Here is a 21,871-nt window from a genome sequence, read left to right on the forward strand (position 1 = left end):
ACAGCTCTCACTGCAGCTTGCCCATCTAACACTTTTTGTTTTCACTCCGTCACTTCCTACCTTATCTTGTCCTGGTCTATGTGTGCCTCACTTGCCTCTTTCTGCGTGGCTATAGCCTGGGCTTGATGTGTTAAAGCATTTTTGTTAACCCTGTTGTGACGTTATTGATATAAATTGGGACCATATAGAACATTGGTTGCAACCAAGGTCCTGTAGTGGCACCAAATCCTAAGTAAAGGGGGTCATATAAGGTGTCTAAGACCAGGTTCCGGGTTGCTGGTTATAATTATGCTGTCGGTATGTCTGTATCATTTTTAGTTGAAGTTATGAATGTTGGCTCTATGCTGTCAGTATTTCAAGTTTGTGCTGTGCTTCTGGGGGAAGCCTCCCAGACAAGCTGGTGTTAGCTCTGCCTAGCCTGTTTGATGGCCCATTAAGGACCATTAAGGACACAATGGACCCATGGAGAGAAGGCAGACACGCCTTGTGACTCAGCAAAGTATGCAGGGACTGGCTCATGTGACTCCAGGCTCCATTTTGCTGTAAAATTCCACAGTGAAGACAAAGGGATTCTTACACCTGGAAAAGTCTATATAAGCCTGATGCTTCATCTCCATCTGGTCTTCAATCCTGCTTCTGACCTCTGGAGGGACTTTGCTAAAAACTGAAGCTCTACACCAGGAACTGAGGACCCATCCCAGCGGGGGATGTTCCAGAGACTTAAATTGAACCTGCAGTTTACTCCATCACTGCTGCAAGCCTGAAATAAGAACTTTGCCATTACTGTATGTAATTGATTCCATTTAACCAATTCTACCTCTCTTCTCTACCTTTTTCCCTTTGTAAATAAACCTTTAGATTTTAGATTCTAAAGGACTGGCAACAGCGTGATTTGTGGGTAAGATCTGATGTGTATATTGACCTGGGTCTGGGGCTTGGTCCTTTGGGATTGAGAGAACCTTTTTCTTTTATTGGGGTGTTGGTTTTCATAACCATTTATCCCCAGGACGAGTGCACTGGTGGTGATACTGGGAGACTGGAGTGTCTAAGGAAATTGCTTGTGTGACTTGTGGTTAGCCAGTGGGGTGAGACCAAAGTCCTTTTTGTCAGGCTGGTTTGGTTTGCCTTAGAGGTGGAAAAACCCCAGCCTAGGGCTGTGACTGCCCTGTTTAAGCAATTGGTCCTGATTTGGCACTCTCAGTTGGGTCCCGCCGCCAGAATAGCTCCGTCACAGAAATTACTTGCACAGGCTACCATGAGGATTCCTTTCCTAGGAGCTTCTCTAAGCAGCAATTCACCCTCTCAGAAATTCTGCCCTTCCTCTTCACCTAGGGCTTGCTCTAAAGGAACACTTCCCTGAGCATCCACAGATGCTACAGACTTTCTAGACAACAGGTCAAAAGCAGTCTCCTTCCCTTGGCCATGAACAAGTTCAGGAATCTTTTCCTTCTTGCTACAAGTTGTCAAACTGTCAGTCGGTAACACAATTAAATCACCTTTATGCTCTCCTTGTGCCCTGGCTGGGGTATCACCCTGATCAGACAGAGTTGCTGCACCCTTTTCCAACCACACATTAGCAACTGGCAAACCACAAGCACCAGAATTGTCTGTTCTCTGGGATTTTGCTAAGACACTAACTGGATGCAACCTAGTCACAGTGCCATTCTCCCCAGCAGACCCAAACTCAGGACCATTCCCTTCCTGGGCTTTAGCTGTATTTACAACCAACTTCGAGACAACTGAATCACCCTCAACCATCACAGGCTGACAGGCCCCTTCTGTCTGCTCCACAGACACAGAAGAGCCGGAGACACATTCTCCTTCACCAGACACACAGCTTGGGATCTCATTTCCCTTGTCCCAGCACACAGGGCTGTTCACAGACAACTGCTTGGAGACCGAGGTAGCTCCCTTCATAGGCAAGTCAATACCCCTGACAGAGACAGGCACATTCCCTTCACTGTCACATTTCTCCACACAGGAAACAGGTAAGGGACAGGGACACTCATCTTCCACTATCCCTCCCTTCCCAAACTGCTGATTAGACAAAGCCATCAGCTCACAAGGCTGCCTAGGCTCCTGCAAACTTTCCCTACCAGGCACATTGCCTCTCCCAACAGATAAGCTGCTGCTCTTTTCACTACACTGAGCTACTTTTAGCAAATCACAGTTACCCATTTCAGGTTTACTTCTACAAGCTGCACTAGCCAACAATCCATTACCCATTACAAATTTACCCTCTCCTTCCTCAGTTAGGGATTTAACCTGAGAAACATTTTCCTCCCCAATGAGATCTTTCTGCTCTTGATCTAACTCCAGATTTTCTTCCGAGACATCAGACAGACATTCAGAAACTTCATTCCCAGAAATACTGCTTTTTTGCACAGACAAACCTTTGGAGCAACCCTCCTCAGGCAAATCATTGCCCACAATAGACACAGGTTTAAGATCATTCCTCTCCTGTAACTGGCTACCTGGACTGAACAAAGCTGTAACATTTTCCCCAATTAAAAGATCTTTAGGCAATAACTTCCTGACGCCAGCTATCACTTCATGCTGAGCCCCATTCCACTCAAGGTGGATTCTGGCTAAAGGCACACGGACAGTAAACTCACAGAGGATCACAACATTCACACTCTGATTTGGTAAATAATCTTCCTCTTTGACCAGATCTGCTCTAACAAGAGTGATGTTAGAAGCCATAGTTTGCCCTAAACAGCTTTTACCATTGACTTTTACACTCTCATACATAGCACTGCCACAATTTATGGGGCCACCCCCTACTGAACCCACAGTAACAGCATTGACATAAAAGGTGGCATTGTTGGGGTACATGTGGTTACCCCCAGAGTGATACAACATACCAACATTGTTACAAACTGGACTTTCAAGAGGATACAGTCTCTGCTGTTCTTCCATTGCTTTTTTGACTTGGAGTTGGAGTCTAGCTGTCTCCTGTTGCATCTGTCGAGTTTTCTCCTCAGCAGCCAGCAGCTCCAGACGCCTCTTACGAGCTTTTTCTTCTCTCTTAGCAACTTCTTTCTTTCTCTCATCAGCCTCTTTCTCCATTCGAATTTCTGCCAGTTCTTGCTCATAATCAAACTGCAGGCTGTCTCTCAAGGCTTGCAGTTTCCTTGCTTTTCCTGATGCTCTTTGTCTCATGGTCACTGATCTTTAACCAACCAAACTCTCAATCCCAAAGTTAAAATTTGGATAGCGTGGGGTTCTGACCCAAAGCTTAATTGACCTGGTTCTGTGGATCCTAGCACGACTACGCCACTGTGACGGAGCTATTCTGGCGGCGGGACCCAACTGAGAGTGCCAAATCAGGACCAATTGCTTAAACAGGGCAGTCACAGCCCTAGGCTGGGGTTTTTCCACCTCTAAGGCAAACCAAACCAGCCTGACAAAAAGGACTTTGGTCTCACCCCACTGGCTAACCACAAGTCACACAAGCAATTTCCTTAGACACTCCAGTCTCCCAGTATCACCACCAGTGCACTCGTCCTGGGGATAAATGGTTATGAAAACCAACACCCCAATAAAAGAAAAAGGTTCTCTCAATCCCAAAGGACCAAGCCCCAGACCCAGGTCAATATACACATCAGATCTTACCCACAAATCACGCTGTTGCCAATCCTTTAGAATCTAAAATCTAAAGGTTTATTTACAAAGGGAAAAGGGTAGAGAAGAGAGGTAGAATTGGTTAAATGGAATCAATTACATACAGTAATGGCAAAGTTCTTATTTCAGGCTTGCAGCAGTGATGGAGTAAACTGCAGGTTCAATTTAAGTCTCTGGAACATCCCCCGCTGGGATGGGTCCTCAGTCCCTGGTGTAGAGCTTCAGTTTTTAGCAAAGTCCCTCCAGAGGTCAGAAGCAGGATTGAAGACCAGATGGAGATGAAGCATCAGGCTTATATAGACTTTTCCAGGTGTAAGAATCCCTTTGTCTTCACTGTGGAATTTTACAGCAAAATGGAGCCTGGAGACACATGAGCCAGTCCCTGCATACTTTGCTGAGTCACAAGGCGTGTCTGCCTTCTCTCCATGGGTCCATTGTGTCCTTAATGGTCCTTAATGGGCCATCAAACAGGCTAGGCAGAGCTAACACCAGCTTGTCTGGGAGGCTTCCCCCAGAAGCACAGCACAAACTTGAAATACTGACAGCATAGAGCCAACATTCATAACTTCAACTAAAAATGATACAGACATACCGACAGCATAATTATAACCAGCAACCCGGAACCTGGTCTTAGACACCTTATATGACCCCCTTTACTTAGGATTTGGTGCCACTACAGGACCTTGGTTGCAACCCATGTTCTATATGGTCCCAATTTATATCAATAACGTCACAGTCATGTGTTAAAGCATTTTGTTAACCCTGTAGGGCAGCCTTTTATTTTCCTCTTTGTTTGGGCCTCCTGTACAGATTCCCTTTTTAATTAGGCTTATCCCATTGCTCATATAATTGGCGATATGCATCAGGTCCAATAAAAGCACCAGGCTTCCAAGGGCCATTCTGATATTTTAAAACAAAATCCTCTAACCCCATTTTTCCTAACCTAAATTTATTACCATTCAATTTTCCTTTCTTTGCTGACATTTTTTTATGTTATTTTGCACACTTAGCCAGATAATAATACCTGAGTGCTAAATTCCCTGGCTAACTCGGAGACTATGGCGGGAATGCAGATTATAACTCTAGTTCCTATCCTCTCACTTACAGGATTGTGTTTTTTGGTTCTCGTCGTGACCACAATTATGTTTTCCACAAAAACACTCAAACTGTTATCTGTCCCGTTAGGGAATCTGCCATGTGTTATACAGATATCGCTTCTCAGGTGAGTCTACCTCTGTTTTCCACAAAAAGTAAACATTTATTTTATCCTGGGAACTCTATCTATTTTTAGACTCAGCATTTCATTGGTTATCTGTTATATCATCCTACTTGTTTACATTCTGTTGGCTAGCTGCCTGTCAGCCCATGTGGGCCATTATCTGTCAATCATTGTTTAAAACTTTCCTAACCTTTAGCCTACATTCATTCAGTTATGACCCTTTTACCTACATTCACATACATTATGACCCTTTTACCTACATTCAGCGGCTACATTCCTACATTCCTTTACCTACATTCCTTTTCCCCTCAGGGTCTTAAGTCCAATCACCCCAATGTCCAACAAGCCAAAAGTCTTTGTCCCTGGTCAGTGCCGCCCCAGAGTTCAAAAGTTCATCTGCAGAGTTTTACCCCCCCAGCCTGGGTGAAAAGGAAGGGTGGGGCACACGAGGTGTTAAGAGGCACCTTACGTGGTCCGAGGCCGTCTGCCCGCCTCTCCATGGAGATCTGCTGCAGCCTTCACAATGAATGGCTCCGCTCCACCAGCCGATCCGCTCCTCCAGCTCCAGTCGTCCCGCAAACTGCTCCGCTCTGCTCACTGGTCCGTGGGCTGCTCCAACCCTCCTGCAAACTGCTCCGCTCTGCCAGCCACTTAGCAATATATCTTCAGGCTCCTCCACTAGTTAACAGAGCACTCAGTGATCTCAGCTCAGTAATTTTAGCTCTTTTAGCAATTTCAGAATGTAGTAGGGAGCCCCAGTCCTGTTGCACCATTGTCCCAAAATGAATTCAGCTGATTTATACTTCATTTAAATGCTTAAAAATTTAGAGAATAAAATAGGATTTTAAAATCAATAGTATCCTGACAAATTTGAAAATTGCTCCAAATAGACCAGGCTTTCTACATTTCTATCCTAATAATAAATAATAATTAACAATAATAATTAACGCAGTCGACAGAGCTGTGTCCCTGCATTGTAATCAGAACATTTTAGTAGCAATATTTATTTGGGTGGCACGTGCACACCCATCTCGGGCTGTGAGCAGCAGTTACAGAATTTTGTGGTTTAACCACGTCAGTATCTCTCTTCTGCCGCCGAGACAAGACATGCAATAGTGTCTTCACTCAATGCTAAATAAAGGTAATGAAATAAAAGAAAAATACTTAATCAAAGCCATCTGTCATGTTCCCCTCTTCCCCATGTAGTAAGAGGAGGCCCTGAGATATAAACCTTGGTATCAGAGGCCTGGTATGAGGCCTGAGGCCTAAACTAAAGTAATGGTCAAGACTTTGCTAACATAAAGCAAAGTTAAGCTGTGAGTCAGAGGCAGGCCCTGCTCACAGAAGCTGGCAAGGATAGGGCTGATGCTGCAAGAAGATACGTACCTAAAAGGTACTGAACACTAGATATCAGAACATTCACATACTTGCACATTCCACACAGATAACAAAGAACAGGCTGGCCCATCCCAAGGACGGGGGCAAAAGGGTAATATGATGGATAGAGTTGTTTTGATCGAACCAACATGTACAAGGTGGAAGGCAGCACCTTAATACGTAGAGGGGTTGTACCTTGCTACGTGGAGGGGTTGTACCTCATACATCAGGTGTGATGTGTAACTTGTTTGTATCTGTGTATAAGAATGCATCCCTGGGGCGGTGTCTTTGTCTGGCCGAGGGGGCAGTGGAAAGTCCCGCCACTGACTGAGCCGGGTCCATTGCCAAGAGGCACTTTCTCGTAGTATGCCCTGAGTTAGGCTAAGAAACCTACAGGGAACTGCAATTGTGTCCAAGGTTGCAATAAACCTAGTCGACGTGACTTTACATCTTACTGGACTCTGTGGTTATTGGGGGTTCTCGTCGGGTCTGCTGTGTCAGCTATCTGCGCAGAGCTGGGGCAGCACACAGAGGGAACACGCACACAGCCGAGTGATATCAACATTGGAGAAAGCAGAGCACCACACTGGTAGCACTCTGACAACACTTCTGACAACACTGGTGACCCCGACCGCTGATCTGGTGAGTAAGCGAACCTGCCGTGGTAAGAATCGCAATCCAACATGGCAGCAAACCTCGAGCTAGGGAACCCCCTATCCCCTCCCTTTTTTTCCCCACGGAGTTTGCTAACTCCTGGACCTGCTGGATTGCCAGTAAAGGGTGTGGAAGCAGGGAAAGAATTAATAAGGATTTGACGGGGATCTTAATGCATGTCAGTCAGTTAGCAAGACTTAGCCCAGCTGTAACCCTAATGACGTGAGACTTCTAGAAGGAAGGATAGTGTGAGGCAGAGGGAAAGAACTGTGTAAAAAGTTATTACGACCTTGTAACTGATAACCAAATATGCAGCCTGGTGTCTTCTAGGAGTGAGAAAACAAGATAGCAGAATGGCTTATGTATAAACAAAATGAAGTTGTTGCTCTTTATTGTCTGTATTATTGGTAGTTATTGTCTGTAACAAAAGTATAAAGGCTTGCTGTAATTGTTTACCAGTTGAGAGACCTGTCCGGGACTGGGGCGACCCTGTGTCCTATGGCACTCTCTCCCTCCATTGTAATTACTGGAGAAATAATAAAGTATTTGATTTTGCTGCACCCAAAAGAAAAAGCGAGAACTGAGTTTTTCTCCGACAATTTGGGGGCTCGTCCGGGATGGCAACACCCATGGACCCACAGACGGCTACTACGGATCATTCCCCTTCGAACCCCATGGCGCCACATGAGAGGTATGAGACCTTTTGAAATCTCTATTGGGGTATCGGAGGAGGATTGTCCGTGAGGACGTCTGTCTCTGTTGGGCTCACGCCATCTGAACTTATTGACTGTGCAGCAAGATCAGCTGCAGAGTGGTATTGGGGAAAGGCCCCAACAAGGTTAGTTTATAACAGTATTGGGAACTGCTGAGTTGGCCAACAAGCAGGGGTGAGCTGGAGCCGGTTCGCACCGGTTCACGCGAATCCGTTGTTAAATTTAGAAGCGGTTTAAGAACTGCTTGTTAACTAGCTTCCCTGCGAGGGAAGCTTTGATGGGCTCTGCCTGGGAAGCCTGTAATTCCTCCTCCCGGCCGCCGGGGGGCGCTGCGCTGTGCTGCGAGAGCCATGTGACCTGCTTCCTGGCTCTGTTGCTGCTCCTGCTCTTTGGACCTCTGGCCCTGGGACTCCTGCTGCTGCCTGGTGAGTCCCCGGCTGCGTCCTGCTGCTCCCAGCCCCTCCCCCCCGTGTGAGTATCTGCGCCCCTCCCCCACCTTCCCTGCCACAGCCACCCCCCTGCCCCCAGCCAGCCCCTGCCACCCCCTGCCCCCAGCCGCCCCCCTGCCCGCAGCTACCCGCAGCCAGCCCCAGTCAGCTCCTGCCCCAGCCAGCCCCTGCTCCCAGCCAGCCCCAGCCACCCCCAGCCCCACCTCCTGCCCACAGCCGCCCCCCTGCCCACAGCTACCCGCAGCCAGCCCCTGCCACCCCCTGCCCCCAGCCAGCCCCCAGCGGGAAAAACTGTGGAACATGGGCGGGGTAGCTGGCGGTGAAACGTTTGTAGAGACTTGAGCTCAAGAATGGTAGAGCTTATGTTCTGTTAATGTGGCTAGTGGAACTAATGACGGGCCCAGGTGGGGTAGAAGATCTTGCTTATTGCTTTTGATTTGTGGGCTATATCATTTGGTTTGGACTTTGGTTACCTCAGAAAGGGGATGGAATTGAATGTGACCTGGCTGGAGGGCCGAGTCCCCATCCTAGACAACCAGAGTGTGAAGGAGGAGATGGGCTGAAGTTGCTGCAGTGCTGGGCCCTGTCATGAGGAGGTGTCTCTGGAAGAGCGAGTCTTGTAACAGCACTGCTGTTCTTGAATGTTTCCTTCACATTTTAAAACAGGAGAACAGAGTGAGGAAAACCCTCCTCATAGCCACCTGCTGTTTCAGGGAGCATTGGAAGGCTTCTGACAAGAAGTACTTATACCCTGAGCCTGACAGCGGATATCTCGATCAGATAGGACACCCTGCACTGAAAATGCTGCAGCATGAGTTTGAGCATCAGACACTGCCACCCTGTTATGATGGTGGGGTGTTTGCTGACAAGATAACGTACTTCCGTTCCAGAACTTGGAATAGACAGAGGGCAAACGGTACAGGTGGCTGGGGAAGGAGGAGAGGAGTATGTGCAGTGTGGTTATGACCTAAGTTGGGGTGCTCAAGGAAGTGAACTGTTGGCTCCGTGAGGACAGGCTACTCACTGCAGTGTGGTTACTGAGAACAGTTTTAGCAAAGCCGAGTTTTCTGTCCTAGCAGAGAGAAGCATCTTACAGCATTCCTAGTGCAGAGATTGATTAGTTATCCTCAAAAAGAACAGGAGAACTTGCGGCACCTTAGAGTAACAAATTTATTTGAGCATAAGCTTTTACATGCTACTTCATGGGATGAATGCAGGGGAAAATACAGGAGGAAGATATCTATCTAATCTATCTATCTATCTATCTATATATACACAGAGAACATGAAACAATGCGTGGAGGGTCAGAAGGAGAGGCCCCGAGATAGGACAGACTCTTCTGCTGGGCTAAGAGAATAGCTGGAAAGATTAACAATATTGCTGGGTGGGTTAAGGATCCACTGTTGTGGCCCCTTGTGGTATGTAGTTAGTTTAGCTAGTTGAGTATCCTTTTCCTCTGTAGAGAAGCAAAGTGTGTGTTGTAAATGGCTTCTCTAGTTTTTGTAAAGTCCAGCCACGAGGAAGTTTGTGTGGAAGGTTGGTTTTTGATGAGAGTATCCAGTTTGGAGAGTTCATTCTTAATCTTTCCCTGTTTGCTGTATAGGATGATGGTCAGGTGGTTCCACAGTTTCTTTGAGAGTGTGTGGCACAATCTGTCAGCATAGTCTGTGTGATACGTCGATTGTAATGGATTTTTTACCCTCAGTCCTTTTGATATGATGTCCATCCGTTTGCATTTGGAAAGAAAGATGATGTCTGTCTGTATCTGTGCGAGATTTTATGAAATTGATGAATTTCCACTCCATACGGCTGAATTCAGTGCCTTGCATAATGACAGGTTTCAGAGTAGCAGCCATATTAGTCTATATTTGCAAAAAGTACAGGAGTACTGGTGGTACCTTAGAGACTAACAAATTTATTTGAACATAAGCTTTCGTGGACTACAGTCCACTTCATCGCATGCATGTAGTGGAAATACAGTAGGAAGTTAGATATAGAAATATAAACACAGAGATCCTGAAAGAATGGGTGTTACCATACACACTGTAATGAGAGTGATCACTTAAGATGAGCTATTACCAGCAGGAGAGAGAAGAACTTTTTGTAGTGGTAATCAAAACTTTATGTAATGACTCATACACTCCCCGTTTTTATTTAAGCCTAATGTAATGGTGTCCATTTGGCAAATTAATTCCAATTCAGCAGTCTCTGGCTGGAGTCTGTTTTTAAGTTTTATTGTTGTAATTTTGCGACTTTTAGGTCTGTAATCGAGTGACCAGGGAGACTGAGGTGTTCTCCGACTGGTTTCTGAATGTTATAATGCTTGACGTCTGATTTGTGTCCATTTCTTCTTTTCCGTAGAGGCTGTCCGGGTTGGCCAATGTACATGGCAGAGGGACATTGCTGGCCCATGATGACATTTATCACATTGGTAGATGTGCAGGTGAATGAGCCTCTGACAGTGTGGCTGATGTGATTAGGTCCAATGATGATGTCCCCTGAATAGATATGTGGACAGAGATGGCAAAGGGCTTTGTTGCAGGGATAGGTTCCCGGGTTAGTGTTTTTGTTGTGTGGTCTGTGGTTGCTGGTGAGAATTTGCTTCAGGTTGAGGGGCTGTCTGTAAGCCAGGACTGTCCTGTCTCCCAAGATCTGTGAGAGTGATGGATCGTCCTTCAGGAGAGGTTGTAGATCCCCAGAGCAGTGCCGCGGATTGGTAGGGGTATGTTGTGCCAAATGTGAAATAGTTATGGGTGAGGAAAAAGCCACAAAGTTCGGCCCCCATGTTTGCCGTGACTTAGAACAACGCTTCCTCAGCTCTCGTCTCCTAACGCCCCTGCTTTCCTTGCGCTTGTTCTAAGTCACGGCAAACCTGGTGGCCGAACTTTGTGACTTTGTCCTCACCCATAACTAGTTCACATTTGGGGACAACATATACCTTCCAATCAGCGGCACTGCTATGGGGACCCGCATGGCCCCACAGTATGCCAACATTTTTATGGCTGACTTAGAACAACGCTTCCTCAGCTCTCGTCCCCTAACGCCCCTGCTCTACTTGCGCTACGTTGATGACATCTTCAGCATCTGGACCCATGGAAAAGAAGCCCTTGAGGAATTCCACCAGGATTTCAACAATTTCCACCCCACCATCAATCTCAGCCTGTACCAGTCCACACAAGAGATCCACTTCCTGGACGCTACAGGGTTAATAAGCGATGGTCACATAAACACCGCCCTATACCGGAAACCTACGGAGCGCTCTACTTACCTACATGCCTCCAGCTTTTATCCAGACCACACCACACGATCCATTGTCTACAGCCAAGCTCTACGATACAATCGCATTTGCTCCAACCCATCAGACAGAGACAAAAACCTACAAGATCTCTATCAAGTGTTCTTATAACTACAATACCCACCTGCTGAAGTGAAGAAACAGATAAACAGAGCCAGAAGAGTACCCAGAAGTCACCTACTACAGGACAGAACCAACAAAGGAAGTAACAGAACACCAGTAGCCGCCCCATTATCCCTCAACTAAAACCTCTCCAGCATATCATCAAGGATCTACAAGCTATCCTGAAGGATGATCCAGCACTCTCACAGATCTTGGGAGACAGGCCAGTCTTTGCTTGCAGTCAGCTCCCGAACCTGAAGCAAATTCTCACCAGCAACCGCAGACCACACGACAAAACCACTAAGCCAGGAACCTATCCTTGCAACAAAGCCCCTTGCCAACTCTCTGTCCACATATCTACTCAGGGGAAACATCAGAGGACCTAATCACATCAGCCACACTATCAGAGGCTCGTTCACCTGCACATCTACCAATATGATATATGCCATCATGTGCCAGCAGTGTCACTCTGCCATGTACATTGGCCAAACCGGACAGTCTCTACGGAAAAGAAGAAATGGACACAAATCATTAAATAAGGCTTAAATAAAGACTGGGAGTGGATGGGTCATTACACAAGGTAAAACAATTTCCCCATGTTTATTCTCTCCCCCCCCCACCCCACACACACAAACACTGGTCTTCACAACTTCTTGTCAACTGCTGCAAATAGACCATTTTGATTACCACTACAAAAAGTTTTTTCTTCTCTTTGAATATATATCTATATCTATCTTCCTACTGTATTTTCCACCTCATGAATCCGATGAAGTGGGCTGTAACCCACAAAAGGTTATGCTCAAGTAAATGTGTTAGTCTCTAAGGTGCCACAAGTACTCCTGTTCTTTTTGCGGCTACAGACTAACACGACTGATGCCCTCCAGTAGCACTGGTTTTGAACGGAGAGAATGCAGATGGATTTTGATCCCCGATAGCAGCTGTTTCTTTGTGCTGGTATAGTATAGAGTTTGCAGGGAAGGCTCAGAACTGCAGTATAGTTTACCTGCCAGACATCATGGAATTTGAAACGGCATGGCCACGGGGACCATCCCTGGTGGTGTGTAGTCTCTCATCTGGTGACTGCTGGGAAGACAAAAAGCAACAAACAGGAACTTAGTAATAGCTTTAAAAAGAAGGAAGTTTCAGAGTCTTTGCTATGATGAGACATCAGGGACAAATGGCTTTTTCCTTCTCTTTTAAATGGATTGCTTTGTACAAAGGCCATTCCTCATGGTATTAGCACTGTGTGGTGTATAGATACCCATAGAACTATAACCAGCTATGGTACAACAGCCTCCTCTGAGACAATATTTAGAAAAGGATAGGAATAAAAACCCTGATGGAAGCCTCTCTACTGTGTTTCAATGAACTGGGGAGAGCATTCCATGAAGATGACCTGCTGGAAACTGGGAAAAGAGATGATCTGAGAGAGAGTTGGAATGTCCCTTGGCTGTGGGACCCAGGAAGAAATAGGATCCTGCTTGATCTTTTACATCCTCTCTCCCTCCCCTTGGGCACCAGTCATTGCTACTTACTTTAAAGGTGGGCTGGACCCATGGATTTCCATGAGGAGCCTGAAAGAGAAGGGAAAGCAGAGTTAATGTCACACAGCCTAGAAGTATATTAGTCTGCTAAACATCAAGTGTTTTGGGAGAGGGGTTCCTTCTCAAATGTTGACACATTCACTTGGTATAATTCTCCGCCTAGAAGACCTACAGGCGCTCACGCAGCTCCCTTGATTCTAAAGTGGTGTTAGAAAAAGAAATCACCTTAGTGACTGAAGTGCTGAATTCCTCATTCTCATCTTCATTAATGACTGTACATATTTCTCAGTTATCCCTGCCCATAATAACTCAGCAAAAGATGGTTTGCTCTTTCTTATACTATTTACATCTCATGTGTACCAAACACCCTTAGTGATTTGGTTGTAAAGCATCACTTCTCTTTAGAGCAAAACCAATCCTGGCAGTGTAAGGAAGGAAACAATGCTGAGAAAAGTGAGGCTGGTTTGATACTAATTATGTTGCATCTCCTGCAAGCAGACAGATCTCCCTTGTCTGTCTCCAAATGGCCACTGGTGGTAGCTGCCTAGCATGGGAATAGAGAACTGCTGTGGAGGGCATGTCAAGCTGTGGGGTTGGATGTTTGCAAGTTCTCTTCCACCTCCCCCTATAGTATAATGGCAGTGGGTCACACAGTCAACATTTCATCCTCTTTGTCTTCTCTGAAATATAGTTCTAGTTTGTTGTGGCTAGAAATGCAGGATGTGGCCTCCAAAGAGGCACAAGGAGATTTTAAGAAGCACTAAATGTTTCATAATCGTTCAGCAAACTGAATGCTGCTGCTGCTAAAAAAAAAGACATCCTCTGAAAAATGCAAAAAGGTGCAGCAAACAGCACATTCAGTCATCCAGTTCAATCCTCCCCTAGAGAACTGTAGAAATCACTTACCTCCTGACGCTCTGAAAGGAGAGGAAGTAATATGGCTGCTCTTTGGCTGTGCAGAGTTGCTGAAAAAAGAGAGAAGGCATTCATTAGATGGGGAAGACAGCTGCTACCGAATTGAGGAGATCGGGGGACATGGTTTGAGCTCAATAGCTTGTCCTTCAGAGGGACTTGACATTAAGAGTGGACCAAGCTGGGGTGTCTGTAAAATTAACGGCAATTATTGCATTCTCCCATGGTGCTGCTGGCCAGTTCCCAGCCCTCTCTATTCTTCTTTCCGAACCCCACCATTCAATGGGCTAAAGTGAGGCATGAGAGGGTGTGAGTCATGGAAAGTCCACACCACATTTAAGAGTTGACATGTTTTTATTTCTGCTCCTCGTCATCTAGAGCTCACTTGCCACATTGTCCCTTTAGAGGCACCCTCTGACTCTGTGCAAATTCAGGTTGTTCACAGCTCCCCTCCACCCTCCCTGGCCTGTAGCTACAAGCTCACAGACAATCCTGTAATCTTCCCCAGTGGATATTAATTGAAAGATTCCATAGTTGTTTCTTGGATGCTACCATTTTTGTTCAAACTCCTCCACCTAACTCTCCTTTTCAGTTCTTAGTTATTCAGGATAGTAAGGAACAGGGCAGATCCAACTGCAGACATTGGCAGTTAACTTGTTTGCCATAGCAATGACTGAGCCATCGAAGCATTGCACAAATGATATAATAAAAAAAAGACATTTCCCACTCAGCAAAGGAAAGGGATAGGAGAGAATAGGACTATCACTACACAGATAGTAGCAGGATGAGGTTGGGAGGGAGGAAAAGGACTGTTTGCATTGCAAGAAGATGTTAGGAGGAGGAAGAATGGTTGGGGCCTGTTGGTGGTCAGACAAAACCCCATCTTTCCTAAAACAACTCCAGAGAATTTGTCTTGTGAGTGCATTTTTTTAGAAGGGTGGCAACCGTATTCCATGTCTGCACTCAAAACCTTGTATGTATATGTACATCTACCCACTTGCCCTCCCTCTCCATGTGCACACAGACAAAGAATCCTAATGCTCACTCTCTGGCAGAGGGTCCACTCTCTTCCAGCAAAGCTCTGTACTGGCTGTAGATCTGTGCCTCTGACAGACCGGGGGCAGGAAAAGGAAGGTCATTTCTTAAAGAGGCCCAGGATGGAGCACTCATCCTAAAATAAAATGAACGACAAGGAAATATTAGCATCAGGGGAGCAATTCCCTTCTCTATCTCCTGCTTCCCATATGATATGATCCATGTTAACAACACCACATGATCCCACCTCCCAGTAAGATCCCTGTTAATCCAATTTCCTTCCGTTTTCCAATGAAAGCTGTATTTTATTAACTAGCAGAAATATCAAAGCCTATTTTGGAAACCCATCTCCTAAGTATCTCCAAAGTCTCATATCACGTCATTGGGCGAGAGACTCACTGGTGTTCCTCTCCAATGGCTGCCTAACCCCTCCATGGCCTTCAGCCATCACAGCAGGTGCTTTGTTCCATCACACCTTAGTAACTCAGTCAGAGATTAGGGGCCTATTACAGGAGTGGGTTGCTGCGGTTCTGTGGCCTGCAATGTGCATGAGGTCAGATCACGATGATCCCTTCTGACCTTAACATCTGTGAGCTATTGTTGTTGCTCTTGGTCACAAAGGGAGAAAACTCCATCTCATCAGGGAGGAGGTAGAACGTTACTCAGAGGCATTGAATCTTAAGGAATATTCTCCTTACAAGTGATTATTGGGCTCTTTAAAGGAACTGTCTGTTGATCCTTCCCCAGACTGGACAGTAGAAATGGCTTGATAAAGACCCTGACAACATAGTAGTTGTCTTCCTCACCTTGAGCCTGCCCTACAGTCTACAGTGAAACACAAACAGTGAAACTGTCATCAACCTAGAGATGCGAGTACTTCATTTTCTGTCCCTGACTCCCTTCTTTCTCCTCTTTGAAGAGGAGCTTCATCACTTGAAAAGCGAGTCCAATGCTGAGGGCCTGAGCCCTCCCAGAGTATTTTAAACCCAGACTTGACTGGGGTCTAGGCAGGATAGAGATCTCTGCCTGTGGGAAGTGTTTTTCAATGACTGCTGCATCCACACTTTCCGAATGGTGGGAGTTCGGCTCCCCGAAGTGCTGGATACTCAGGGGAGGAGGAAGCTGATCCCAGAATTACCTGCTGAATGAGGCTTGATATGCCTTTGTGGCATATAAGGAGACTTCACTGGGCATAAAGAAGGCAGTGAGGGGCCAGAGGGATGCAGCAAATTTACTGCGGAGATGGGGTCTGGCCCTCGATGGCGCCTTCATCCTAAATAAAATGGAAAAAACAAAATATTGGTAGTGAGTTCCCGATAATAATAATAAAGTATCAATAAGCACAGCAATTTAGGGACAGTGCTAGAAGGAAAACAGTGAAGAGTAGAGGAGCTAAATCATTGCTGACTCTAATATTGAACGGGAAACCCCATTGAAAATAGTGGCTTAATGCACCTTTCAGGTACCTAGAAAAAGGATATTGAGGAACGGGATCTCTGAGGGGAACCCAGACATTCAGCAACACAACAGTCAAGAGATTAAGAAGGAGACAGATTAAGAAGGAGACATGATTCGTTCTATACTAAGAGCTGCCTGCAGGGTTATCTGGGAAGCTGTCAGCCTCTGTGCCATTCGGAGACTGTTGGCTTAACTATGCGACTTTGACGCTCATCTTTCCCGACCACCCACACGATATAATGTGTGTAATGCAAAACTCTTTTCTTACCAAGAATCCAGCGTTGATTTCACGTAATCCATCCTCCTCTGATGGTACTCCGATTGTAACTGGATAAAAAGAGACATTCACACTAGACATTAATCAAATTTTCTAGGGAGTTAAACGGCAATCTCTGACAAAAGGAGTAAATTGCCTAGAATAGGAATTGAGGTTCCATCACTGGAGATCTTGAGAAATGACTTAAATTAGTGTATTCTCTATTTTCCACACTGTAGATGATCTTGTAAGAGAGTTCCCTTTCATGTACTTTCTCGATACTGCTTTGCTTTGTACTGAGTTTATTTCTTCAAACCATCAGAATGGGCTGTGTTTACTTCTGATGGTCCATGGAGAATAGATAAAGAAGAACGGAGTTAGTTGAATTGATGGGAGATTCATATAGTGGAGAATCTGAAATGATGTGGGTGGGGGTAGGAGGGGTAGAGTCGATGATCAGCCAAATTCCACCCAAACCTGATCAGCAAGGAAGCTACTCAGGAAAGGGTATGTTTCTCATCATGACTGTCATCTTGTTTTATTATCACTGTACTCTGCAGGAGCAAAATCCATAGATGCTCTGGTGATTGGTAATACATACAAACCTTTGATCACTAGCTAGGGAAGGAATTAGAATCGACATTCGAAGGACTTTCCCCCAGGTGATTATCGCCTCATAAATGACACAGGACAGGAATTTATCCAGCAATGATGTGATTTGTGCAGCTGGGCCTGGTAGTCAAACTGTTTCCATATCTCTCATACAACAGAAATATGGAAATCCTTCTCTTCAGAAGCCCCCAGTGAGCAAGTGTGACAATGGACTGCTCTGCTAGTTCCTTCAGGAGAAGTCCACAATTAGGCTGGTAGCCCTTGGAAAGGCATGTAGCTTCTTTACCCCACACACCAGCTGCTTTTTCAATTCAGTTAATGTCCCACAAAATAAATGACAAACCAGCATTTTCAACCAAGAGTGAAATAACTCCTCTGCCTCGCTGTGGCCGTTAACTCTCCCAGAGCCCTTATGTAAAGAAACGTCATCATATGCAGCCCTAGGGGCTGCATTCCAGCATGTGCTCTTTGACCAGTCCTTTCCCAGATGTACCCATCATGCACCACAGAACTGGATAATACACAGGGTGCTGCCCTCAGATCATCTAGGAGCTGCCTTAGGTATCTCATGAGTATGTCTGAAATCCCTAACCCAGGAAGCGGGCAGAACTTCTAAAATAGCTACAATTCAGCAACCCACTAATCAGCTCTTCCTGATACAAAGCTGAGCACTGACCTGAGCTGAATGCACTGATGGCTGGTCTTGGGCCAGGGGACTTCATAATGAGGGTGTGCCATGCCAACCAGGTCTGATCTCCATAAAGGGCAATGGACATACAGCCTTGCCCTGCCTACACAAGCCTTTGTGATCATAGTGCCCTCTCTAGAGACTAGTCCAGTCAAAGCCCAATAGGAACTTACAAAAGGGTTGGTGTCTTTAAGGAAATATTGATAAATGTCCTTAAAGACCGAACTTTTCAAGAATGACTTTTTTGATACTAGTCAAAGTGCCTGCACTCAGCTAGCAACTAATTGCTTCCAAGATTCTTAAAAGTGGCAACAATTATTAAGCCAGAATGTACACTGTGGAGTAGGTAACTATTATCTCTGTTTTAAAGATGGATAAACAGAGACTCAGTGATGATATTAGGATATTTATCAGCTATGAAAGAAATCACTTTCTGTTTCTGTGAATAAATCTAGATGATATTAATAACATTTTCTACACTAAGGGTGTGATTGAAAGTTCACTGGAGTCCATAGGATCACCATTGAATGAATGCAATTGGTTTGGAATTAGCCCCTTAGATAACAAAACATTGTGCTTTCAAGGACCTCAAAATGCCAAAGAATAATTAATTCATAACTTTTTAAATACTTACCATTATCCCCGTTTTCAGGATGAATAAAGTGAGACACCTCAAAGGTCGAGGATTGCCAAAATTAATGTTAATCAATGCCTGAAGTGAGTGAGGAGTTTTGCTTAATCCCGAATCTACCCACCAGAGCCCAAATGAGTGAGAATTCCTGCTGAATCTCCAGATGTAGTACAGCCCCCCCACACAGACCCACCATGTGGACATTTTCTGAAAGCCACAATCTGATTAAAGTCAATGGGATTTTGGATTTTATTGTCCAAATGTATCAGTGAGCAGAGAACTCTGACTGACTATACTATAGTTGGACTCACCATGCCAGTGGACATTCTGCTAAAATTGCTCACATGCTGAGTTACAAGCTTGTATTTATTCCTTGTGTGTTACATGGGCATAGTGTAGCTTGACAAGGACAGAAGAAATGTTTTAAGAACTCCTAACTAGTCTGAGACCCCTGTGAAACCACAACTCAATTAGTATATAGCTTACACTGCTGTGTTACATTGGCCATCTGAAAAAATTCACTTACTTCTATCACAGGCCTGTCTGCCAAGTCTCACACTGATTGAAATATCCCTCAGCGCCAACCAGTTCTCCCAGAGGCCAAGTTGAGCACTGACTTGAGCTCAGTGCCCCAGTAGCTATGTGTGAGCCCGGTGATGCCATAATGAAAGCTGTACCACAATCGCCATGACAACTAGGTGCTAACTCCTACCAGGGAATATGTTGGGTCTTATGTATGTGTGCATCCCTGCTTGGTCTGCCCAAGTTTTGTGATTATCTTGCCCTCTCTAGCCCAGAAAGAGGATAAAAGCCCAAATGTTAAGGAGATCTGAGAGTGATGCTTCTTTCGTTCAAGTGACCGAGGCCCTTTTTTTGAATTTATGATCCTGAGAGCTTAGCACAGGGAGCATAAAGTACCTGGCTTCTGTTGTGTCTGTCTGCATTCAGCCTCCGATTTAGTAACATCTGGGACCGTAGTTAATTCTAGCGGAGTTTGGAAGAGGAGCTTGAGAATCAGGAGAGCTGGTTTCCCATTGTAGTTATGCTCCTGGTTGTCTGTGACTTGCCAAAGTTACTGAACAACCCTGCCCCAGGGATAGAATGGGGATAAAAGCAACTAGACTCTCTTCTTTTAGGTAAAGCAGTGTGTTTTTCATTCCTAGGATGCTTTGGGGGAGGGCCAAATAATTATTTTGTGCTCTAGGGGTGCATTGAGAGCAGAGTTAAATTGATTTGGATCACTGGTGAGAAGTAGGGAGAGGGGTTTGGCCCAATCTATGAATCTTCTCTTAATTCTATTGATTACTTCAGAATTCCCAGTTCTCTCTCTGAGGTTTGACAGGTTCTTGTCCCAAGATCAGGCCTAGTATGATTAAAATTCCTATTTAGTTGGGAACCCTGATGTGCACAGTTGCAACACTTACATTTTAGGAACCCTTCCGCATTTACAGTAGTTAATACATTTAGCAAAGTCACAAACACTCTAACCCAGCAAGGTAGATAGAGGTGATACAGAATGTACATCTGAACATCCATATACTCACACCATCCTTGGAGAACAACCTGATATACTAGCCATCACCTTCCTTATCATCACCAGTGGCTATCATCCTAGTATCTCCCAAGGGCTACATTTCTCTTTCCTCCTGCAGGCAGGCTGGGTAACAACTTTGATCCTATGTTATGCTGATGCCACTATGTCCGAAGTATATTCAGTGGGAGTTTCGTGCCTCTTCCTTATTTGAATGTCCTCGCTCTGCTCACGTTGGGTTGCCCTTCTCCTCTAGGTTAGTTTATTAACGATCTCAGCTTTTTGTAAGAGACATCAATTCGTTGCCATGGCACTGTTTTGGTCAGACTTCTGCAGATGTTCTATCCTAAGATATCCAAAAGCTGGTGTTAGCTCATGTTTGTGTGGGTCGCTGGTGTTGTTATGGACCGACTTCTCCTTCAAACTCTGTTCCCAGTTCCCCAAACTTAAGGGCAACCGTTCAGCCATTTATCTGAGCCAGACTTGGAAGGCTTCAAGCCTTATGCTAACTGCTGCAGCCAGTGTCTTGTAGGCTAGAAGCCTGTAGGTTCCTTTTGTTACTGCCAATTAAAATAAATGCTAAAGCTGGGGTTCTATGGGCTACAAGAGGAGAGTGAATTTCCTTTTGTGATTGGGGTGAGTTTGGGGGAGTTGGAGGAGTTGCTTTTTTTAGGAGTAATTATTTTTTTTTTTGGTGGGAGGGGAAGTTGAATTAGTTTTGTCTGTTTGGGTGATGATTTGGGTGTGGTTGCTAGGAGAGGCAATGGCATTGTCTTTTGTTACTCCAGAGTGTAGGGCTGGGAGCTGAAATGGGTTTAATTGCTAGGACATGTTTGGCTTGCATTAGCCCCAAGAGAAACACACATGAAAAGCTTCGATAATAAAGCCTCTATAATCAAAGCCTCTACAATAAGCACGTTTTTATGTCCTTTGGGGCTAATGCAAACCAAAAAGTTTGGGGATCCTTCGTTTGTTTAGGAAGTAGGGCTGTCAAGAAATTTTAAAAATTAGTTGCGATTAATTGCAGTGTTGAACAATAATAGAATACCATTCATTGAAATATTGTTGGATGTTTTCTACATTTTCAAATATATTGATTTCAGTTACAATGTAGAATACAAAGTGTGCAGTGCTCAGTTGATATTTTTCATATTTTTCTAACAAATATTTGCACGGTAAACCCCAAAAGAAATAGTAATTTTCAATACCTCATACAAGTACTCCTACAAGTACTGTAGTACAATCTCTTTATCATGAAAGTTAAACGTGCAAATGGCACCGTTGCAGCTGGCGTTGCAAGATAGTTACATGCCAGATGTGCTAAAGATTCATATGTGCCTTCATGCTTTGATCACCATTCCAGAGGACGTACATCCATACTGATGACGGGTTCTGCTCCATAATGATCCAAAGCAGTGAGGACTGGCGCATGCTCATTTTCACCTCCTGAGTCGATACCACCAGGAGAAGTTTGATTTTCTTTTTTGGTGGTTTGGGTTCTGTAGTTTTTGCATCGGAGTGTTGCTCTTGTAAGATTTCTGAAAGCATGCTCCACGCCATGTCCCTCTCAGGTTTTGGAAGGCACTTCAGATTCTTCAACCTTGGGCTTGAGGTCTGTAGCTATCTTTAGAAATCTCACATTGGTACCTTCTTTGCATTTTGTCAAATCTGCAGTAAAAGTGTTCTTACAACGAACAACATGCTAGGTCACCATCCGAGACTGCTAGAACATGAAACATAGGGCAGAATGTGGGTAAAAGAGAGAAGGAGA

General features: G+C 45.0%; 1 long non-coding RNA gene across 1 annotated transcript; it reads right to left on the reverse strand.

Annotated features, from left to right (window-relative positions):
- Nucleotides 1-15,012: 15,012 nt before the first annotated feature.
- Nucleotides 15,013-16,709, reverse strand: LOC120392572. Its single transcript, XR_005591728.1, has 3 exons — nucleotides 16,651-16,709; nucleotides 16,063-16,197; nucleotides 15,013-15,060 (listed from the first exon to the last, which is right to left on the reverse strand). It is a non-coding gene; the product is annotated as an uncharacterized LOC120392572 (long non-coding RNA).
- Nucleotides 16,710-21,871: the final 5,162 nt, after the last annotated feature.

This window comes from Mauremys reevesii, unplaced genomic scaffold (assembly GCF_016161935.1).
Source record: "Mauremys reevesii isolate NIE-2019 unplaced genomic scaffold, ASM1616193v1 Contig102, whole genome shotgun sequence".
Lineage (NCBI taxonomy): Eukaryota > Metazoa > Chordata > Testudines > Geoemydidae > Mauremys > Mauremys reevesii.